This window comes from Elaeis guineensis, chromosome 1 (genome assembly GCF_000442705.2).
Source record: "Elaeis guineensis isolate ETL-2024a chromosome 1, EG11, whole genome shotgun sequence".
In the NCBI taxonomy this organism is placed as follows: domain Eukaryota; kingdom Viridiplantae; phylum Streptophyta; class Magnoliopsida; order Arecales; family Arecaceae; genus Elaeis; species Elaeis guineensis.
Genome location: NC_025993.2, coordinates 67,380,229 through 67,395,299, shown reverse-complemented (window position 1 = coordinate 67,395,299; position 15,071 = coordinate 67,380,229). Strand labels below are relative to the sequence as shown.

Genomic DNA, 15,071 nt, shown 5'->3' with positions numbered 1-15,071 from the left:
GCATTATAAAGGCATGATTTTTAGCACTTTTTTTTTATGAAAGCTGTTGATACAAAAATTTGCTCCGAGGTTGCATCGACTGGAGTTAGGCGGTGACGGCAGGTCGGCGACGGTCGGACGGCGGCGGCAGAACGTACAAGAAAAGTTTCTGATCGAAGTTGGTTCCGACGGAGATCCTCCGATGCTCAAGTCAGAAATCCGGCAATAAAAGAAAAAAAGTGAGCATGTAGGGAGAGAAGATTTTTTACCAGGAGGGTCCCTCTTGGCTCCTTTTTTGTAGGCTAAAGTCGTGTAACCGTTTGGAGAAATCATGGGATGATTTAGGTGCGATGTAGTGAGACTCTCGATTAAGATTGATAGGGTGGTTATTGTACCTACCTTTTTAGTTTCGAAACCAACTGGATATCGTGGGTTTTTTTGAATGAGACGCAGGATTTGAAAATCTGAGAAGGTTAAGTCTTCCTCTGTATACTCCACGGGGGTGGGAGAGATCGTTAAAGATTTTTTTGCCTTCATTGAATATCTTTGAAGATCGTACTGACCTTCTGACTTTCTTAAGTTGGATGAGTAATGTCACCTTATGGTACGTGGGGACCGCATCCATTAATGGTATGGAATTCTAAGATCTGTTGATGAATAAGACCAGCTCCCTGTTGGATCGACTAGCATCAAGGATCGATAAAAATGGACTATCGAAGTAAGGATCGTGGCTAAGAATTGGAAGGAATCCGAAGCAAATGAATCACAAGAAGCTGGCGGGGCCCGAGGTGTCCTTGCATGCTTCATGTCTTCGGCTAGAACAAAATCATCCCCAACAATAGCCCCCTACTTTCGAGTTCGAGTCAGCATTGGGTCGGGTGAAGGGAGTACTTCAGAATTGCCGAAGACGTGAATCATGCAAGGACACCTCGGGCTTCGCCAGCTTGTGATTCATTTGCTTCGGATTCCTTCCGATTTTTGGCCACAGTTCTTCGGTAGTCCATTCTTACCGATCCTTAATGCTAGCCGATCTAGCAGGGAGCTGATCTTATTCATCAGCAGATCTTAGAATCCCATGCCATTAATGGGTGCGGTCCCCACGTATTATGAGGTGACATTACTCATCCAACGTAAGAATGTCAGAAGGTCAAGCATGATCTTTAAGAATATTCAATAAAGACAAAAAAATCTTTGACGATCTCTTCCTACCTCTGTGGAGTATACAGAGGAAGAATTTGACGATCTCTCTACCCCCATGGAGTATATAGAGGAAGAATTGACCTTCCTAGATTCTCAAATCTTGCACCTTATTCAAAAGCACTCATGATATTCAGTTGGCTCCAAAACTGAAAAAGTAGGTGCAATAACCATCCTATCAATCTTGATCGAGAGTCTCACCACGTTGCGCTTGAATCGCCCTATGATTTCTCCAAACGGTTATATGACTTTAACCTACAAAAAAGGGGCCAAGAGGGACCCTCTAGGTAGAAAATCTCCCTTCTATGCTTTTTTCCTTCTGTTGTTGGATTTCTAACTTAAGCGTCGGAGGATTTCTACCAGAGCTAACTCCAGTCAGGGATTTTTCTTGTAGGTCCTGTCGCTACCATCAGGCCATCGCCGATCTGCAGTCACCGTCCAACTCTAGTCGATCCGACGTCGGGACAGATTTCTGTGTCAATAGATTGGTGCTAGAGGAAGGGCTTGAACTTTATTTCGAATTTAATCTGACTTCGAATCGGCTTGAATTCGACTTAAGATCAGCTTTGATTTGGACTTCAGATCAGACTTGGATCTGACTTCAGATCGACCTTGATCAAGTTTTGGATCAACCTTAATTTTTACCATGGAAGGGCTTGAACTTTATTTCGGATTGGCTTGGCTAAGACTTCAGATTGGCTCTGGCCTGGCTTTAGATCGACCTCCATCTGACTTCGGATTGGCCTTCTATTGGCTTCGGATCAGGTGCTCAAAGGTCTGTGGTTCTAAGGTAGAGAACAAATGGCCGTGCGAATTTTCTCCCATAGTGCTTAAAACTCAGGGGAGCCTCCTACTTCCCTATAAGATGGCTCAGCTAGTTTGCCAGTCCGTGGACCCAAATTGCCATTTCGAGTACCGACACGGGCCTGATTTTCATCAGTTCCGCTTCTCCTGTTGTTGAGGCCGAAGTCAAGGAAATATCTTATCTACAAAATATGGTTGCAGTGGCAGAACTTCGACGTCATCTAAATCATAGTTTGGGATTTAGTGGCCCCCACTCAGGTTCTACATTCGCATACTTGACAGCCATCATCATCTCGTCATCAAGTTTGCCGAAGTTCACAATTCCGAAGCTTCCAACACTGATGAAGGTGTTCGGATTTGAGTTCACTGCGGCCTACAAACAACATACAGCGACATATCCTTATACCTGAGGAGAGGGTGAAGCTACTTCTGTGGGAGCTGAAGCTGGATCCCCCATCGATCATGAAGCTGGAATGGCCCGCGTGGATGGGGAGTCATGAAGAGAAGCCATTTCTCTTTATGCGTTCGTCTTTTCACTCAGCGCCAGCTATGGGCCGCAATCAAGGGTCTATCGGCCGCCAATGCTCATGCTCTTACTTCGGTTGGTTCAGTAGGTGGTGCTCGCACATGCCTCGACCGTCTTCGTGGCAGCTAGTACCCAGCGACGGAGGCGAAGGGGCTTATTGCCCCCTAATGAGGGAGACCTGGAGCAGGGTTGTTGACCGGCATCGTTGACAGACGCAGCGGCCTCGGAGGCCAAAACTTGGGCAAGTTCGGTGCTGTCGGCAGCCCCTTAATCGCCATGGTGGCAGAATCGCAGACGACGATCTTGAGGTGCTTGCCCCCAAGGGAAGAGGTCGTTTGGGCCTCCTGCACGCGTGCGCCCCCCACCATCATCGAGGCCAGCCACGGCAGGCTCAAAGCCCCTCGGCGGGCAATACGAGTTTCCACTGGTGCCGAGGCCTCTCGCGCGGCCGATCCACTTGAAGAAATGGAGGGAGAGGACCACGCCCTCCATGAAGTGGGAATGGCCGGTTCTGAGAGATTGGCGAGACGGGAGATGGGGCGCGATTGGAGTAGCTTTGTGTGCCTGATCTCAGGGCCATCAGCGGGTGGTAGCTTTGGTCAGTCGGGGGTTGTGGGGAAGACTTTACAGCTGCTCATAGAGGATCGCACACAGGCGACCTTGGCGCCATTCGAGGTCGGACGCGTGGGTGCCTCCTTTCTTTTTTCTCATGTACTCGCTTTTGTTGCTATCTTTCCTACATCCTGTTAAGAATTCAAAAATATGGAGGAAGTGTGAGTCTTATTATGGTAAAGATTTTTAAAATCTTATTCCTCATTTGGATGCTGTTGGTGCAGAATTCCGCCGAAGCTGGAGTTGCTGGAGTCGAGATAACCGCGGCCGCCGTCGGGACCTGCAAGGAAAGTCTAAATCGGAGTTGGGGGTGCTCCGGCAAAACCCTCCGACGCTCAAGTCAGTACTCTGCTTCAACAGAAATGGAGTGCTCGAGTGGGAATTTTAGCAGAGTTTTGAGATAGAGTTTTGAGCTTAGAGAAGAACGTATCTGGGGTCCCTTTTTATAGACGGAGAGCGTAACTGATTGACAACGACGTCTGTAACCGCATGGTAGTGGGCTGTTCAGAGCCGCCTGGAGTTTGTTACGGAGAGTAGTGGTGTCAGGGGTCGTTCAGGGCCACGTGGAGTTTGTTACGGAGAGTGGAGTGGTGTCCGTTGTCGCAACTTGCCAGAGAGTAGTGGAGCCACGCGGAATCTGTTGCAGAGAGTGAAGCAGGGTGATGGCCATTGTCGTGACTTGTCGGAGAGTTCGGATCTGTCGGCTGGAGCTCGGCTGGGATGTCTGATGGAGAGGAATGGCTCTCTATACTGCCGATCTAGGAGAAGCTCGGATGTTTCCAAGGCTGCTGACGAGTTTACTGTTGTCGGATGCCTTAGGTGCTGATGCTACAGGCGGAAGTCATCTGCTGTGGAAGCTTGGATAGAGACTTTCTATTGACAAAGTCCGATAGGGGTTCGGTTGCTAGGAAAGTCCGTCTGAGATTTGCCCGATGTTGAAGCTCGTCTGAAGATTATCTGTCGGAGAAGTCCGGTTTCATGAGCAATCTGGTGGAGGGTCGGCCGGCGGTGGACCTCGGTTGGCGTTGGGGAGGTTTGGCAGACACCGGAGGCGATTGGCCGTTGTAGAAATCCAGCTGCTGGAGTCCGTCCGTTGTAGAAGTTCGTCCGATATTCATCCACTGTGGAAGTTCGGACGGAGTCTGGTTCTTGTAGAAGGCTGAAAGGAGATCGCTTATTGTAGAAGCTCGGTCGAAGATCGGTTGTCGTGGGAGCTCGGAGTAGCGATCTGGCCGGTGGGTCCTGTCCCGTTGTAGAAGCTCGTCTGGGATCCGGCTACGAAGAAGCTCGGCTGAAGTCTACCTGTAATGGAAGTTCGGAAGAAATGTGCTTACAGTAGGGGCTCGAATGAAATTTGCTTACAGTAGAGATCCGGAGTAGACCGTCCGCTGTAGGAGTTCGGAGTAGACCACTCGTAGTAGAAGTTTGGAGCAGACCGCTCGCTGTAGGAGTTCGGAGTAGACCGCTCGTAGTAAAAGTCGGCTCTCACAGGAGCCCGATTGGAATCCTGAAGGCGGCCGACCACTGTAGAAACTCGGATGGAGTCCAATTATCGTAGAAACCTCGTTGTCGAAGAAGCTCGGATATTGATGAAGTCCGGAAGGAGTTCAGAGAATAGTTGATCACCGTAGCAGGTCGGCTGACAGTGAGGCCTAGAGAGCCTTTGGAGCGGCACGGTAGATGGATGGAGAAGCTCATTGTCGGAGAAGTCCGGACGGTCGAGGGGGTTCGGAGAGACGCCACACACAAGGTCGGAAGCCGGAAGAGCTTTGGAAGGGTCGGTCATTTACAAACTTCCGTCGGAGGGTATTTTATACCCAACAGATGCCGTGATATCCTTCCACATTTGGATCCTGCCAAGAATTCAAAATTTAAATTTTAAAATGAGAGAATGCGAATGATTTAGAAATCAAGAGATCCTCGTGATCTTCTCTCTGATTGTGATCTTTTCTGTCCGGAGCCCCCGAACTTCGAGCTTGACTAGGATAGTCTCGAGGGGCTGTTGATTGATCAGATCTAATCTGATAGCCGATCTGGAAAGGATCTGATCGGCATCGGTCGGTTTGTAAATTGCCGGATCATGATTATCTATCTGATTTGGAGGTAGACAATCTGGATATTGTCGGTATTGAAGCAGTGTGATGAAACTACTCCCATTGAATATTTACTCCTTTCCATAAACGGGTCTGGACTTTTCCTCTAGCGCTAATCTATTGAAGCAGAAATCTATCCCGAGGTCGGATTGACTAGAGTTGGATGGTGATGATAGGTCGGCGACGGCTGGACGGTGGTGGTAGGACCTGCAAGAAAAGTCTCTGACCGGAGTTGGCTCCGATGGGGACCCTTCGACGCTCAAGTCAGAAATCCGGCAACAGAAGGGAAGGAGTGAGCGTGTAGGGAGAGAAGATTTTTTACCTAGAGGATCCCTTTTGGCCCCTTTTTTGTAAGTTAAAATCGTGTAACCGTTTGGAGAAATCATGAGACGATTCAGGCACGACGTGGCGAGACTCTCGATCAAGATTGATGGGGTGGTTATTGCACTTACTTTTTCAATTCTGGAGCCAACCGGATATCGTGGGTGCTTTTGAATGAGGCGCATGATTTGAGAATCTGGGAAGGTCAATTCTTCCTCTGTATATCCACGGAGATAGGAAGAGATCGTCAAAGATCTTTTTGCCTTCATTAAATATCCTTGAAGATCGTGCCTGACCTTCTGACTTGCTTAAGTTGGGTGAGTAATGTCACCTTATAGTACGTAGGGCCCGCACCTATTAATGGCATGGGATTCTAAATCTGCTAATGAACAAGACCAGCTTCCTGCTGGATTGACTAGCATCAAGGATCGATAAAAATGGACTACTGAAGTAAGGACCATGGCCAAGAATCGGAAGGAATCCGAAGCAAATGAATCACAAGAAGCTGGCGGGGCTCGAGGTGTCCTTGCATGCTTCACGTCTTCGGTCAGGACAAAATCACCCCCAACAATAGCATGCAAGGACACCTCGGGCCCCGCCACCTTCTTGTGATTCATTTGCTTCGGATTCCTTCCGATTCTTTGCCACGATCCTTACATTGGTAGTCCATTTTTATCGATCCTTGATGCTAGCCGATCCAGCAAGGAGCTGGTCTTATTCATCAGCAGATCTTAGAATCCCATGTCATTAATGGATGTGGCCCTTACGTACCATGAGGTGACATTACTCACCCAACTTAAGAATGTCAGAAGGTCAGGCATGATCTTCAAGGATATTCAATGAAGGTAAAAAGGTCTTTGACAATCTCTTCCTACTCTTATGGAGTATACAGAGGAAGAATTGACCTTCCCAGTTTTCCAAATCCTGCGCCTCATTCAAAAGCACCTACGATATCTAGTTGGCTTCGGAACTGAAAAGGTAGGTGCAATAACCACCCCATTAATTTTGACCGAGAGTCTCACCACGTCGTCCCTGAATCATTCCATGATTTCTCCAAACGGTTACACGATTTTAACCTACGAAAGAGGAGCCAAGAGGCACCCTCCAGGTAGAAAATCTCCTCTCTCCCTACACGCTCACTTCTTCCTTTCTGTTGTCGGATTTCTGACTTGAGCACGGAGGGTTTCTGTCGGAGCCAACTTTGGTTAGGAACTTTTCTTGCAGGTCCTGCCATCGCCGACCTACCGTCACCATCCAACTCCAGTCGATCCGACCTCGTGACAGATTTCTGTGTCAACAAAAGCCAAAGCTTGGGTATAGAAAAAGCTTGCCTCATTATTTTTGAATTTCAGCTACTTGATCATGATAATCAACCAAAATGGGAAAGAGACGAAGGGAGGGTGGATTAGGGATATTTAAGCACCTTTGAGAGGAACTGATGCTCCTCCTCTTGTGGATCTAGGGCTCCCACCAGCTCTTCTTCTTCTCCTCTGATGGATCTAAGGCTCCGACCACTCTTTGGTCAGTCCTTTCTTCTCCTCCATCCTGTACCACTAGTGCTATGTTCTCCTCTTTGTCTGCTACCCTGCTGTTAGTGCTACCTTCTTGATCTTATACTTATTCTTGTTCTTCATCGTCTTCTTCCTCTTTTCTTCTCTTGTCTTCTCCTTCGCTTCCTCCTCCCTTGCTGCCATGCTGTTGGTGGTACTGCTGCTACCGGTGCCCTTGCTCCCATTTCTTTATTCTTCTAAACAAGGGATTCAGTCATTGCCGTGTGATGTGAAACAGGGGACTCAGTCACTTCACACTTGTCTTCTTATTCTTAGTAGCTGCTGTTGCTATGTGATAGCAAACAAGGGACCTAGTCCCTTTTTTCCCTTATTTTTCTTCTTTCCCGCTGCCTGTTAGGAAACTCAATCCTCCTTTTTTGGTTATTTTGTGGTGGCTTATTATCTTATTATATTTCAATTTCTGATATGTTATATGTCATGTCCTTTGTATGCATGAATAGGAATTCTAATAAGTCATCTGTTTGTATCTATGTTTATAAATTGATAATTTATTATTAATATTAGAATCATTTATTTATTGTTATTTATGTGTATATTAATATTTCTGTGCCTCATTTCACCAAGGTGCGCATGTTACGTGGTGTCTTGCGCCTAGGCTCCAAGGAACCTAAGTGCGTTAATGTGCCTTGAGCCTTTGATAAGTTTGTGCTCGAGGGGGTTAATCCAACTTTTGTGGTTTGATCACTTGATCCCTTCTTCCCCTCTCCTGTGATAGTTCGTCAATTTAGAAATCACATTAAGGATGCATCTTTCCCCTTGATTTCATCCTGAAACTTCATATTTGTTCTAGAGTTAAGGGATTTTGATGGGTAGATGAAGACTTAAGACTGGGGAAAGCAAATTTCTTCCGATCCGGAAGGACGAGCACATGGGTCTCATGACACTTTAGTTGATGCAATTTGGTTTCTGTTTTTTGTTTTTTAAAATAAAAAATAATACATGCTTAATTGCTTATCCTGCATTACAAAGTTATCGATACTTTTCTTAGTTATATACTTATGTGATATTACAATATATTGCTTTAGGTAGGTTTTTCCCCTCCACATTGTAGCCTTGAATTCTTGTTCCATGCAGAATAGATGTAAACATTGTGAAGAGGGAAATTAAGCAATTAACAAAAGTAGTAGGCTTTGGCTAATCGAAAAGAGGTGCATAGTGTCTCCATCACGAGGCAATAAGATGATTGGCCCTCTTGGTCCTACTTTGCTTGCAGCGCATATTCAACTTCTTGACTTTGGAGGAGTGTATTTGTCATTTTATCAAGATATATGAAGAAGAATTTGAGTGCCATCCTGTATAGTAGATCCTAGAACTCAAGCACCATAGCTTTCAAGCCCTGAATGAACTTATTCGAGCATTGAAGTGTGAACCCAACACCAAGCTTAACTAAAATTCAAACTTAATCATCCTCAATAAAAGTTGATTAAAATATCACAAATATTTAACATCCTTGATAAAACCCATATGATCAAACAAAGTATGACTAAAAACATAATACAACCAATGATGTCTGTAGTAGAAATCCAGTCACAACCTTTAACATGATTTGCCATGCATAATATGAGATCTTCAAAAGTAAAAGTGGAGATGTTACCAACATCACTTCAATGATTGTTAAACCCAAATGTCAAAGTCCAAAACATCGAATCCATTTCTTTGAATAAATCCACTAAAATGCTCACTTATCACTCTGAAAATTAAAGTACAATAAATGAAGTGAGTTATGAAGCTCAGGAAGTAAATTCCTACCACAATCAAAGAATTAAAGGTTCCATAAAAACTAAGGACTTTAACATGAAACACATGATCAATTTATTAATGAGAAGCTTGAGAGAGAATTTACTAAAATCATTTTGTTCTGAAATTTCAAAAGCAAAGTTTTCGATATCCAAACTCAAGTTTAGAAAAAGTTCAAATAATTTACATAAAATCAGTAGTCCAATGCTTGTTCAAAATCAAATGGTTAAAGGAAAATTTTTATTTCAAAAGGCTCTTATATTCTATACAGTTTCTATTTCTTGCGAAGTTTTATTTATACCTTGATGTTGCATGAATCCTCACTGCAGATGCGGACATGTAACATCCTTTCTAGTAAATTGGGTGGGGCCACAGAAATCCTCATTGGTCAACTGATAGACCAAATGAGGTCACATGCATCCTCCCTGCTAATACAGATGAGGCTGCATAAAATTGTTAAGGTCCATGTGTACTGCTTGGCCAAAGGTTCACATATCCTAATGGATAATTCAAATAAGGCCACATATACCACCTAGCTAAGGGTTTGAAGAAATCTTCATCAACCAATTGAATGAGACTGATGTACCATGTAGCTAGTGGCCCACATGAGTCTTTTACTTTTGGCATATTTTCAGTTTGCAAAACTATCCAAATGCCTTACAAATACCTTATAATATGTTCCATCACAACACATATGTTCAAATTCCAAAATACCATTTCAAAAATCTCATAAAACCTCAGAATTTCCAGGTCAACTATACAAACATGACTTCCAATTAACATAGTGCCAAGATTTCAAGGAAGGAATCAGACCAAAGTCTTGGAACAAGTCATTGGTTTCATATTCCTAAATGACCATAAAATTGAATTGGATTATGGAATTCAAACTTCCAATAGAAATCTAGGTTTCAGAATAGTTTTGAGCAAGGTTCGCGGACTCGATATCGGAATCCATGCCGGTTGCCGGTCGGTATGGTACGGTGCTGTGCCGTATAGTACCGTACCGTATCGGACCGTATCAGACATAAAAAAATCAAAAAAATCCCACACAACAGCATAAAAAAAAAAGAGAATCGGGCCGAACCGGCCCCGAACCATACCAAACAGGACCGAATCGACCAGTTCGGTCCATTTTTCGAAAATCTGGTCTAAACCGGATCGGTTTCTTGCCGGTACGGTATGGTATGGGGTGTACTGGCTGGTTCGGGTCGGTACGGAATACCATGATTTTGATGTTTAAATCTTTTAAAGAAAGCACATGAGCCTCAAATTGGTACAAAATTCATAAATCACAAATGAAGCTGTAAGCTTCCAGAACTGAATAGGATTTTATGTTTTCAAAACAAAATCTAGGCTTAAAATTGACTTTAGGGTTAAAAACATGAGATTTGCTTGAGTCATGATGGTTGACAAAAATAGTCACGAGGAAGACCCAAAACTTTGAATTTTAGAAAGACCATGATTTCAAAGTTTTCAAAACAAGACATAAGCATCTAGTGGAACATAAACTCAAAATGCAGTACTAAAGTCTTGTACACATGGAGAAGTCACTTACCTAGCAGAATCAAAAATTCAAAATCCTCCTCCTCATCATCATCACAACGACCTCTTCTTCTTCTTCATCATTTTCTTCTTCATCTTCTTATTTCCTTCCTCCTAGCCAAGCTACCCTTTGTTTCTTTGGCTTGCCCTCCTGGTTGCTATTTATAGGCGAGAGGCGGTTCAGATTTAGGTGGGATCCGTTTCACTAGGTTGAATACCGACCATCTTAGTAGGTTGGTCACAGGTGGACCCACAATGTCAATCATGTATTTAGGTTGGTTGGGCTAGGAGGTCCAACAATTATGTGATTCAGTGGTGGACAAAGATAGACACAGATGAACAAAAGCTTACTTACATGTAACATCATTTAAACAGAAGCTTATTTACATATAATATCATTTATGTATTTGCTTAAGACATTACATATAAGTAAGGAAATACATCCTCTTTGACATTCAATAAAAAATCTGCTCCCTCAAGAATAAGAAGTTGATATCCAAACTTCGGTTCAAAATACTGATTTTTGGCTTTGAGTCATATTTTCAACTTTCAAATGTTAGAAAATTTCTAAAATCTTAAAGTTTCATAACTTCTATGATGCCTACACATTACTAAAAGTCAAGAGTCCGATTAAAAAAATCTTATAAGTTTAATGTCCAATGCATGCCACCAAAAATAATGCTAAAAATGCTTAGTATTTCTGTAGACTGGACCATTTCCAAATTTTCTCATGCATCCGTATGTGTATTTCTATTTATCACCTTTTTTTTTAAAAAAAGAATATGTTGGGTCATTAAAATAGCATTGAACAAAAAGACAAATTACCACAAAACGTCTGATAGCCATTCATTTCATAACATCGTTCTAGGTTTTAGAGTTTAGTGTTATCTTGCTAGAGGTTGCATTGCCTTTTTTCTTTTTATGCTGGATCTGTTTGCAAAATGCTTAAATTTGAGGTAAATACCAGTCTTATGTTAGATTCATTTGTTTTGGTTGGTGCTCTATATGTTATATCTTTTTTGGATTTGAACTTAAGAATTGTCTCAAGGTATGAGAGAGCTAATCTATTCTCTAAATCAATTTCAGAAATCGCTGTGGACCGATCCAATCAGTCTTCTCTCCATACTTCTATTTATATCCTTAAATTTGTTAGGACAACTTTAACCAACATGCATGTTGATGTGCACATGCAGGGAATTTGCCTAGAAGCAAGGATTCAGGTCTTAGCGAGATGTCCTGCGGGACATCGGGACAGGATACCATCCTATGTGTTGAGACGGGACCGTCCCGCTAGTGTCTCAGCATCTCAATCGGGACGTCTTGGGACATCTTGTGTCTCAAGTGTCGGGATGGGGCGGAATGGCGACGCGTCTCGTTCCATGGAAAAATCAGAATAGCCCCATCCCACGGGATTTAAAACCTTGCCTAGAAGTTTGAAAAAGTTTCCGAGAACCAAATCTCAAAAAGAAATAAAAAACATAAATATGTTGTATATTTACATGCTTTTGGACATTAGAGCTAGAATGATATATGCAATTTTAGCTAGAATAGGATGGAAACAAGTATGCAACTCTTTTGTTGAATTGTTCATTGCATTCTTTATTACTCCTCTCAAATTAAGATTCCAAATTGATCGTTCTCCCTTTTACCGTTCATATGTTATCATTTATTCTATATGGTTGCTAATTTGTGCAAGATTTGCTGTTAAAAATGCTCAATATGACATACTGGTCGAGCAATCTGTATGGATGTGTGGTTTGTGGTTCCTGCCCTTTTTTTGAAGCTTTTGCATGATGCAATAACTTATCATAATATCCTGTAACCCTGGTGCTGATCAATTCACATCATTTAAATGTTAAAAAGCTCAAATGAAAGCTTCTACAAATCACACATGTAAAGCCTTCTTTCAGCCTGCCTGTTCATTGTCTAATCTTCTATTAAATCTTGAGTTTTTGCAGCCTATAATCTTACCATTTCTTGTGCTTTTAATGTCTCATCCATATGTCACTACTACCTTTTGTGCTTACTCATCCAGAATGTAACTTTTATGTGTCAAACTGTGTGAGAAGCTATTAAAATTTTGATGTCTTGGTCATGCTTATACTAGTTATTATCAGATCAAAAATTGGTTGGAATTTAAGCTATGATCTTGGATGTGAGGTTTTTGCACAATACCTTTTTGTTAAAGTTGAATCCTAGTAACCAAATTTAATATGAGGATACGAATTTCTGATCTCCTTATATGAAATCCATGTCACAATTTCATGCTCATAGGTTTGAATTGGAATTTCTCTTGCACATGTCATGATCTTATCGAGCACAACACATGTACTTCTAATAATAATATAGTTCACATCTTGTTTTTCTCCCATGATAGAACCTTCAAGTGTATTTGATGACAACATTGCAACACCATTTAACCCATGATAGTTGCAGAAAAGGAATCGACATTAGAGACCAACATTTAGCAGATGATACCCCTACACATAACCCTTGATAGATGATTGATAGTGCAGAGATGGGTAGCATGCAAGAAGTGGGTGCTAGGCCATCTGATGAGGACAACAAGGATGTGGCATTGCATGAGGTTATCACTTTTACAAGCTTGGAAGCAGTGGAGGAATGCTGCAACATTTATGCCTTTAGAAAGGGTTTTAGCATTCGCAGGGGATTCTCTTAGTGCAGCCTAGAGCAACAGTATTAGAAGGTACGAATTCACATGCTCCAAAGAGGGATTCCAAATCCAAGGGGAAGGAAGTGGTTACCGGAGATGGCATGCAATAGTCCTCTAGTTGTCCAAAATCACCAAGTAAACTCACTAGTTGTAAAGCATCAATGCACATTAGGAAGACAGAAGATCAGATGTGGAATATCACAATTTGTAGACAAGCACAACCATGAGCTGACATAGAGTCCCTCCGAAGCATGCTTCTTTCTATCCCATCGTGAAATTGGGAAAGAGGAAAGGAAGTTAGTTAGACACTTTACATGAGTGGAATTTCAACACAACAAATCATGAACATCATCTCTTTATTATGTGACAGTTTGGAAAACATGCTATTCACAAGGATGTCAATAGCCATCAAACAGATGTATGCAAAACAACTATTTGGTATTTATTTGCAAATGACTTTTGATCACTTTCAAGATCTCCATGTGGAAAACCATTTCTTTTTATTTAGTTGTATATATGCAGCTTAATGTCGGGTACAATGTCATAACATTTTTTAGGTTGATGAGAAGTCGTTGAATTCGTATCAACACTTTGGTGATGTGATAATATTTGACATCACCTATGAGGAGCAAATACAACATGTTGTTTACCCCATCCTTGGTGTTAACCATCGCATGCAATATATGATGTTGTGTTCTAATAAGAGATGAGGAGGTAGAAGTCTTTTTCTAGGTCTTTGAAACATTTCTAGAGGTGATGTACGGTTAGCACTCAAAATTCATTCGCACAGATCAAAACCCAGCTATGAAGCATGCAATTGCACAGGTGTTCCCTGAGAATGTGCATCATTTCTACAAGGGACATATATTATGAAATGTAAGGATTTTCTGCCTAGGACAATACTAGAGGGGTTTGGGACTGATCTTAAGAATTGTATAAGTGGCAACCTTGACAGTAGAAAGATTCGAGACGTTGTGAGATGCTTTCATAAGGACGCATCAACCATTCCAAAAAGAATGTGTTATCCTCCTCTATATTCCAAAAGCTCAGGTCTATTGGCTAAACTAGAATGCCAGATTAATTCTAAGTTATGCCTAGAATTATATCAACTATCTAAGAGATTAAATTTGTCTGTGCAAAAGATCAACCCAACATAAGGCCAATCACTCCAATGGAGGACAATCAAGTTGAACAAGCTTGAATATAGAGAAGACTTAGATTTTGTTGTCTGTCAGCAATAGGATGTTCACAGTTGCAAAGTTAAGCATTTTGAATTTATGCTTGTAAACGAAAGTTTGAAACATGAATTGGAAATTAAAGAGTCCAAATGCACTAAAAAATGTTTATACTTGTATTGAATATGGTCAGGTAAACCCCCTATAATGAAGTAAAACATTGATAACTCTAAGGTCAACATGGTCTTACATCTTGGGATAGAGTAGTATAACGAAGTGTTCAATGACTTGCACAAATATGACAAGGTACTGAGCCACATCAGGTGAGAATGAGGAACCTCTCAGTGATACTAACCCTCAAAATCGACACTCACCTTCGCCAACTAATCTTTTGGTTGGTTGCCTTCTCTAAGAGAATGTAAATCTCGAAAATGATCTCTTTTATCAATTCAATTGCAAATATCCGGAAACATGGGGCAATGAGTCTGAATGTTGTCTTTCCTCCTGTTAATTCAAGTAGTGATAATTTTTTAGATCACAGTCTAGCCAAATGTGCTTAATTTTTGAGCTTCTCAACAGCAAAACTAACATTGTCCAGGCAGCACAAATGTTAGCACTAGGAATGCAAGGCTAGCATGGTTCCCCTCCAATTTCTACCAAGTGTACCCTTTATAATTGGTTTCATCCTTTCCAACGCTACCCCCTTGCCACATTCATAAAAGCATGTGGTTTTCTTTGATATTTGTACTTACCTTTATGAATAGCCAACACAAATTCGCATTTAGTGAAAAAATATAATAGAAGAGGACTATTGTGCCTCAAATAAGACATTGTAGTCTT

At 42.0% G+C, this 15,071-nt stretch overlaps 1 protein-coding gene across 2 annotated transcripts in view; it reads left to right on the top strand.

Annotated features, from left to right (window-relative positions):
* Nucleotides 1-15,071, top strand: part of LOC105034991 (guanylate kinase 2, chloroplastic/mitochondrial) — a 66,068-nt gene that overhangs the window by 47,072 nt on the left and 3,925 nt on the right. The window contains exon 5 of one of the 2 annotated variants that reach the window (XM_073254449.1): nt 11,576-11,811. The exons of the other annotated variant lie outside the window; for it this stretch is intronic. The gene's annotated coding sequence lies outside the window, so the exon portion shown is untranslated. Of the gene's footprint in view, nt 1-11,575; nt 11,812-15,071 lie in introns of those variants that run through there. 2 annotated transcript variants of the gene reach the window in all.